A 6,974-nucleotide genomic window follows, 5' to 3' on the forward strand; every position below is an offset into this window, starting at 1 on the left:
CGGTTTGATGAAAGATCTGCCTTTTTTCCTAACAGTGGCTTCCTAGGTGAACTCTTCCTTCCTTCAGTTTTGGTAATTTCAGTAAGTTTGAGTGTCTATTGTAATTCAATATCTGTATGTATACATTAATGAACACGTAGGTATATTTTCAGGCATATGTGTATTTTAATGCCCAGGCATGTCCATCTTACTTCTTTGCCTCTTACCTCATTTCTGATCTTATCTCCTCCTCTGCAGTTGGTTCATATCCCCAGAGAAGTGGCCACCAAGACAGGATTAGCAGTGTAGGAGATATTTTAGGGGAAATGCTTGGGAAGGATTAAGGTGAGGAGGCAGGGGTGGTGGGGAGAACGTCACCCTGCAGTGCAGATCTGGCTGGAAGAGAGGAGGAGACGGCATGGGAAGGCTCACGCTGCAGTGAGTTGTTTTCAAAGAGTTGCGCCCAAGTAGTGGGAGTCCTTGAGCCAAAGTCGAAGGAGTCCCGTGTCTCACAGGAAAGGGTCAGTGCTACTTCCCCCAGTGATTGGTTGGGGCAGCCAGGAAATAGTGTCCCCAGCATGAACACGGTGGTGGACCCACAGAGGCAGCAACTGGGGGCCGCTGAATGTGCTGGAATATGCAGGAGATCCGAATGGCACATGTTCATAGCCTCTGCACCCTTATACCGCTTACATCTTGCCACCAAAATTGTCGTTTAAAAGCAAAAAAGCAAAAACCAGCCATAGACCCGTGATGGTTCTCCTCTCCTTGCAGAAAAGTCTGCTCTGCCGTCTGACCCCACCCGCCTTTCCCGCCTTTCCTCCACGACACACATAACACAGCCTGCATGTGCCTTCCTTTTCTGTCGCGGGCACTTTGCCCATATGGTTCCTTTTTTCTCACCTGCCCTCCAGCTCTCAGCCACCCATTGAAATCCTACTTCCTTTAGAAATATTTTGCCCTGGAACCTTGAAAATCTAGTTTACTTAGGAAACATTATTTGAATTTATATGCTAAATGCTGTGAAGAGTCCAAAGATGAATCAGATATGGATTCTGCTCTGAAGGATTAACTTTAATAGGAAAAGCGATACTCCATAAACAGTATATTAAAAGAAACAAGTAAGAAAAGGCATAAGCTGAGTGCATAGAAAATATGGTGGGAATTTAAAAGAGGGAAAGATTACCTTCACAACAGAGAAGTCCACTCTGAGAGGTGGGCCTTGAAGAATCAGTGCGACTTGGGTGTGAGGAGATGGGAGGGAAGGGAATTCCAGATTAAAAGAGTAACAAGGCCATAAGTGTGGATTTCTTTAGAACAGCCTTAGTGACTAGGGTTTTCAAACTACACATAAGACCCATTAGCAGAGTATGAAATAAATTTGGGGGTCCTCTTACCAGAAAGAAAGGAGGAAAATAAATAAAACAAATAGAATAGAATGGAGAATGTTTGGAGTCCATGGCACGTAGTAAGGGTATTATTTTGTGAAATGTGTGTATATATATATATATATATATATATATATATATATATATACACACACACACACACACACACACACATATACATATATATGTGTGTGTGTATATATTTCCGTATATATATATGTTAAAATATTTATTTATTTATTTATTTTGGGCTGCGTTGGGTCTTCGTTGCCGCGCACGGGCTTTCTCTAGTTGTGGCGAGCGGGGGCTACTCTTCGTTGCGGTGCGCGGGCTTCTCATTGCGGTGGCTTCTCTTGTTGTGGAGCACGGGCTCTAGGCACGCGGGCTTCAGTAGTTGTGGCACGTGGGCTCAGCAGTTGTGGCTCGCGGGCTCTAGAGCGCAGGCTCAGCAGTTGTGGCGCCCGGGCTTAGTTGCTCCGCGGCATGTGGGATCTACCCGGACCGGGGCTCGAACCCGTGTCCCCTGCATTGGCAGGCGGATTCTTAACTAGTGCGCCACCAGGGAAGTCCCTATTTCCGTATATTTAATCAATGTATTTCTTATTGTGGGCAAGCTTTTGTCTTATTTGAGTTTATTCAACAGTGTATATTTATGGAGCATTTCTTATGTGCCAGCCACTGGGCAAAGTCCTGGGTATATAGTGATGAAGAAAACTGACATAGGCTCTTTCTTCATGGAGATTATGACCCAGTACAGTGGTTCTCAAACTTTAGCAGCATCAGAAATACCTGGAAGACTTAATAACATACAGATTGCTTCAGAGTTTCTCATTCATTGCGTCTGGGGTGGGGCCTGGGAATTTGCATTTCTATCCAGTTCTCAATTGATGCTAAAGATTCTGGTAGGGGACCACATTAGACACTGGTCTAGCGGGCTACTTAAATAAATACAAATAAATATCTGATGGCAGTTTGTGATTAAGCGTTAGGAAAGAGAAGAGAACTATGAGAGAGAGAGAGAAACCGGGAAACCTATTATATATTGGATAGTCAGAGATGATGTCTGAGAAAATAGCTTTCAGGCAGCAGGAACATCACATCAATAAACCAGAGGAACTAAAAACATGAGCAAGAGAAGGATTTGAATAGAGACTGGAAAGTAGGTAGGGACTAGATCATGTGGGGTCTTTAGTCCAGTGACATTCAAACTGGGATGTGCACATTCCTGGATAGCATGAAGACTTCTAAGGGGTACGCGGGCACATGTACTGTTAAGAGAATCATCTTCCTTTGTGCTCTCCTAAAATGGATCTACCCAAGGGCCAGTATTTTGGTAGTGCTTATTTACCTTTTCTACCTCTTTATGAATAAAGGCAAACTTATCTCCTAGTGAATCTTGCTAGGGTATCTTGTCCTAGGGTGTAAAAATCACTTGGGGGATAAAACAAGGAATAACTCAAAATATAACTGAAAAAGATAACATAACTCAATTAAAAAACTCAAAAAAAAAAAAAAAAAGACCTCAAAAAACCTTGGTGTTGAAAAAGTAAAAGACTCTCATCGTGGAATAAAAACAAAATCTGTTCTCAAGGCAGTTGGTCTCTAGTTCTCGGCTTTCAACAAAATTGAAGGCGGCCCTAAGTAAGCTGTCAGCGGCAGGGCACTAAAAATTATTTTTGATGAAGGATCACTTTGTTATTTTGATGTACAACTGGAAAGGAGACTAGCGTTTAGTGTCATTGCTATAACAAAACTTTCCTTTCCTCTATTTATTTAGGTGGATAAAACAAACACCTCTATAAAAATGAAAAATTAGAAAAAGAATCGACTCTGAAAACTGTCATAATTTATCATTAAGTACTATCAAATCATAGATACATGAGTTAATTGGGATACAAAACAGGGTCATTGAATTCACTGAGAGATTCATTTCTGATACATTGTATGTATTTAATAATTATCTACACAATTTATAATTATGTTATGTTGACCAGCTTTATACTTGTGATAAACGTAATACCTACACCAACCAGAATTATATTTTTTTGGGAAACGTATCAGTTATTTAATTAGGTTCTTTGTAGGAAATTTAGAACACCAATTTGTGAGAGAAAACACAGAACAGAGGTAGCCCTAGAGCTGAGGAACAGCTTTGATTTCTTCGCAGAGTTTGTGAGTCCAGGGCTCTCAGGTCAACCTTGCTCTGCTCTGTGAGCTTGGATTTCCCTTTCTCTGCGTCGAAGGTCTTACCTTCCTGGTGTCTGGGCTTTACAAAGCTTCTTCTTCCTGAAATAAGCCTCAGGGAGATGTTTTGGGATTTCCGCACCACTCACCAATTTTGGTGGAGATGACAAATTTCTGGTGTGTTCTAGCAGAGGAACTCGATTGAGGATGAGAGGTCCAGTCACAAGCAGCACGAAACTGCTCAGCTGCTTCAGGAAAACCACCGCCGTGCCTCTGTGGTACCCAGTGAGGTTGCTCAGAACGGTGCTGGGAGTGATGCTAGCTCGCAGCTTCCTTACATCTGACGGAAAGGTTTTCTTTTGTGGCTCAACAGCTTTCAAGGCACCTCTTCAGTAGAACAGTATCTAGGCATTCTGTGAAGCTGATCTACTCGGGTCCCACCATTTCTGTCACCCCCCCAAGTGGTTTTGTGTCAGCAGCAAGAATGTCTCTTTCTTTTCAACCTTAAATGTAGCTGCCGATGACTTCCTCTTCGCCATGGCCTTGCTGGAACACATAGCAGATGGGGATAAAGCTGCCAATTCCGCTGACTAGGATGGGGTTTTGGTTGTGGTGGGGTTTCCCCTTCTGAGGTGCTTTGGCCTTGAGGTTACGCTTCTTAACCTTGCCCTGGCATCAGCCTTCTTGGCTTCAGGTTTCTTCTCCTTATGTCCAGCTTCTCTGTTTTTTTCATCCACCATCTTGCAAGATGGGAAAGAGCCAGAATAGTATTTTTTGACACTTAGAACATTTATGGCCACAGAAAAACTTTAAAAAAATTTATCTCAATCTCTCTTTATATCTCTATCTTTACTTATATATCTATATCTAACTTTCTATATGTAACAGGAATCTATCTATATAAAACAGAGAACATAAAATGATCAACAGAAAGACTTTGAAGCAGAAAAAGTATAAGGATAACTCTCTGCTGTAAGTATAATGGAAATAGGAGTTTAATATGAGTGAATTAATATGAGTTTAATATGAATTAATTAAATATTAACTTATATTTAATGAGTTAAATATGAGTGAATTGTCCTCAGTTACAGAAGGAAGATTCCATGACTGTCTGGAGGAGTGGACTAGGTGGGGATGTGGGAAGGAGATTTCTGGAAGAAAGGGGATTAGCTTCTAGAAGAGCAGAGATAGGAAAAGCCAGGGCTGTGGACCTGCAGTCCGGGGCGTGAGGGCTCCCATTCTTGTCTCGACTCTCACTCCGCTTCTTGAATTTTGAGTAGGTAACTGCTCCCTTCTGATTGCCCTTCGTCTCTCTGGCTTCTTCTCTCCTCCCTTCCTCCAATATCCCCTGCATTCGCCTCCTGCCCCCTTTACCACACAACAGGTCAGGTGAGTGTGGGATGGCAATCAGCATCAGGGAGCGTGAGACAGAGAAGAAACGTGGTTATGTGACCTTGAATGTGGTTAAGTTTGTGGGGTCCTTATTTAGGTGGGGGAGTGGGAAGGATGATTGCACAGGTGAAGCCATATCATCTCTGTTTTGTTTTGTTTTTTTTCTACTTTAAGCCCCAGGGTGGGTTCCTGGCTAGAGAGGTTTGGGAGGACAGCTGCTCTGCCCCTTGGAACTGGGCAAGTGGTGTAGCCGTGCTGGCCCCTGCCTCCTTCTAGAAGAGTTGGAAGACTTTCTCTTTAGCAAAGGGAGCTGAAGTAGCAGAAAGCCATCTGGACTGACTGAGAGTCAGGGAGTTGGATTCGGGCCATGCTCTGCCACTTTTTTCTGTGATCTCGGGAAAAGCATCTCGACTCTTAATGCCCAGTTTGTAGAGGAAAAAATTGAATAAAGTGATCTGTGCATTTTCTCCCTACTCCAAAATTAATGTTTATGAGTTACGAGAATTGGAAAGAGCTTACAAAAGCCCAGGAACTGTTATTTTTCTTCATCATCCTTGATGAGAAAAATTACAGTGAACTTTCCGGTTCATTGTTTTAAAAAAAAAAAAAAAAAGAGGAAAAAGGGCGTCTTTTCTCTTCTCTTTGAGAAACATCAAGACTTACTCTGCTCTCTAATAGTTGCCTGGGTAGAATTTTCCATCTTAGCACAAAGCAGCTCGACCTGGTTTTGTATAATCTCTTCTCTGTATACCCCTAATTTAACAAGAGGAACTGGAAGAGTCAGACAGTGTGTGGGAAGACTGGAGAAAATAAGGAAGGTATAGAAACCACTAGAGATGGAGATAAGTTAAACATTCTGGCAAATTATCACGGTGTATTGCTCTTGCTGAATGCTTAGGCAGTTGGGAAGGTAGTTAAGAGAATGGCTCTAAATGCTTCATCTAATTGCAAGCAGCTGTCGATTAGTGGAGCTTGACCAACTGTTTTTAATTCCACTCAGTGGTGATGAGAATGAGACTTTTAAGTGAAACTGGCAGGGGCTGTGTGTGTGCATGAAGTTGCTTGCACTTTTTTTTAGAGGTCGTAGAGTGCAGTAAATACTAAGAGATGCTCTTGAAAGCATGGCAGCCTTTCATGATAATGATTTTCCTAAATTTTGCCAGCATTTGTTGAGCTTTTGGCTGGAGGCAAACTTCTCTGTTATCCAAATTCTGGAATGATTTTTCACGGGGAGTGATTCATCCCCCAATGGTGAGTGACTGAATGGGTTGTGCCAATACAGAAGCAATTGTTGTTCGATGTTGGCAGTAAATCTCAAATGAGAGATAATAATGCCAGTTAAGAGCCTTCTCCTTAGGAATGTTTCATTTCACTCTTGCGATTAGAAAATAGGAAAAATAAGAAAGTGGAAAATTTTAGCTAGTTCCCTTCTGTTGTAAAACCTGCTACAAATCATCTACATTTGAGAGTTTTCTGGAAGACAAGGTTTTGAGGAGCCCAGTCTAATCAGTCTGATAACCTCTTTTGATGGAATTACTTTTCTCTACTTTCTTTTTCCTAATAATGTTAGTAATCTTTTCTAATATTTACTTGCCTTCATTTCTTGCCATACGTTTAAGAAACAGTTATTTCGATGTTTCTGCACTGCAAACTGGAGAGATCATTAACTTGACTGAAAACAAGGCTTCTATGAGACCAGGAAGGCCTACAAGTTCTAAAAGTAGCTAACTTGTCTGAAAATATGCAAAAGAAGACAGTTGGCAGAAACTCGCAGGGAGAAAGGGGCTACACTCCTTCAGTGCCAATTACCATCCCTTTTACATCCTGAATTTTAGTGCCCTGAAAGAGAAAGTAAGTTTTCTAAGTATGAACGTGTGCAAAGATTTATCAACAAGGATATTCTTCACAGCACTGTTTACAATAGCGTGGAATTAGAAGTACCCTAAATGTCTACAATTGGCATTAGCTCAGTAATTTATGGTGTTCATACGCAGGCATAAATATGTGTGAAAGAATTTATCAGTGACTTGG

The 6,974-nt window shown here is 41.7% G+C and overlaps 1 pseudogene; it reads right to left on the reverse strand.

The window, feature by feature from the left end:
• Positions 1 to 642: 642 nt before the first annotated feature.
• On the reverse strand, positions 643 to 4,291 carry LOC137769141 (large ribosomal subunit protein eL6 pseudogene; annotated as a pseudogene).
• Positions 4,292 to 6,974: the final 2,683 nt, after the last annotated feature.

Source organism: Eschrichtius robustus, chromosome 9 (genome assembly GCF_028021215.1).
Source record: "Eschrichtius robustus isolate mEscRob2 chromosome 9, mEscRob2.pri, whole genome shotgun sequence".
NCBI lineage: Eukaryota > Metazoa > Chordata > Mammalia > Artiodactyla > Eschrichtiidae > Eschrichtius > Eschrichtius robustus.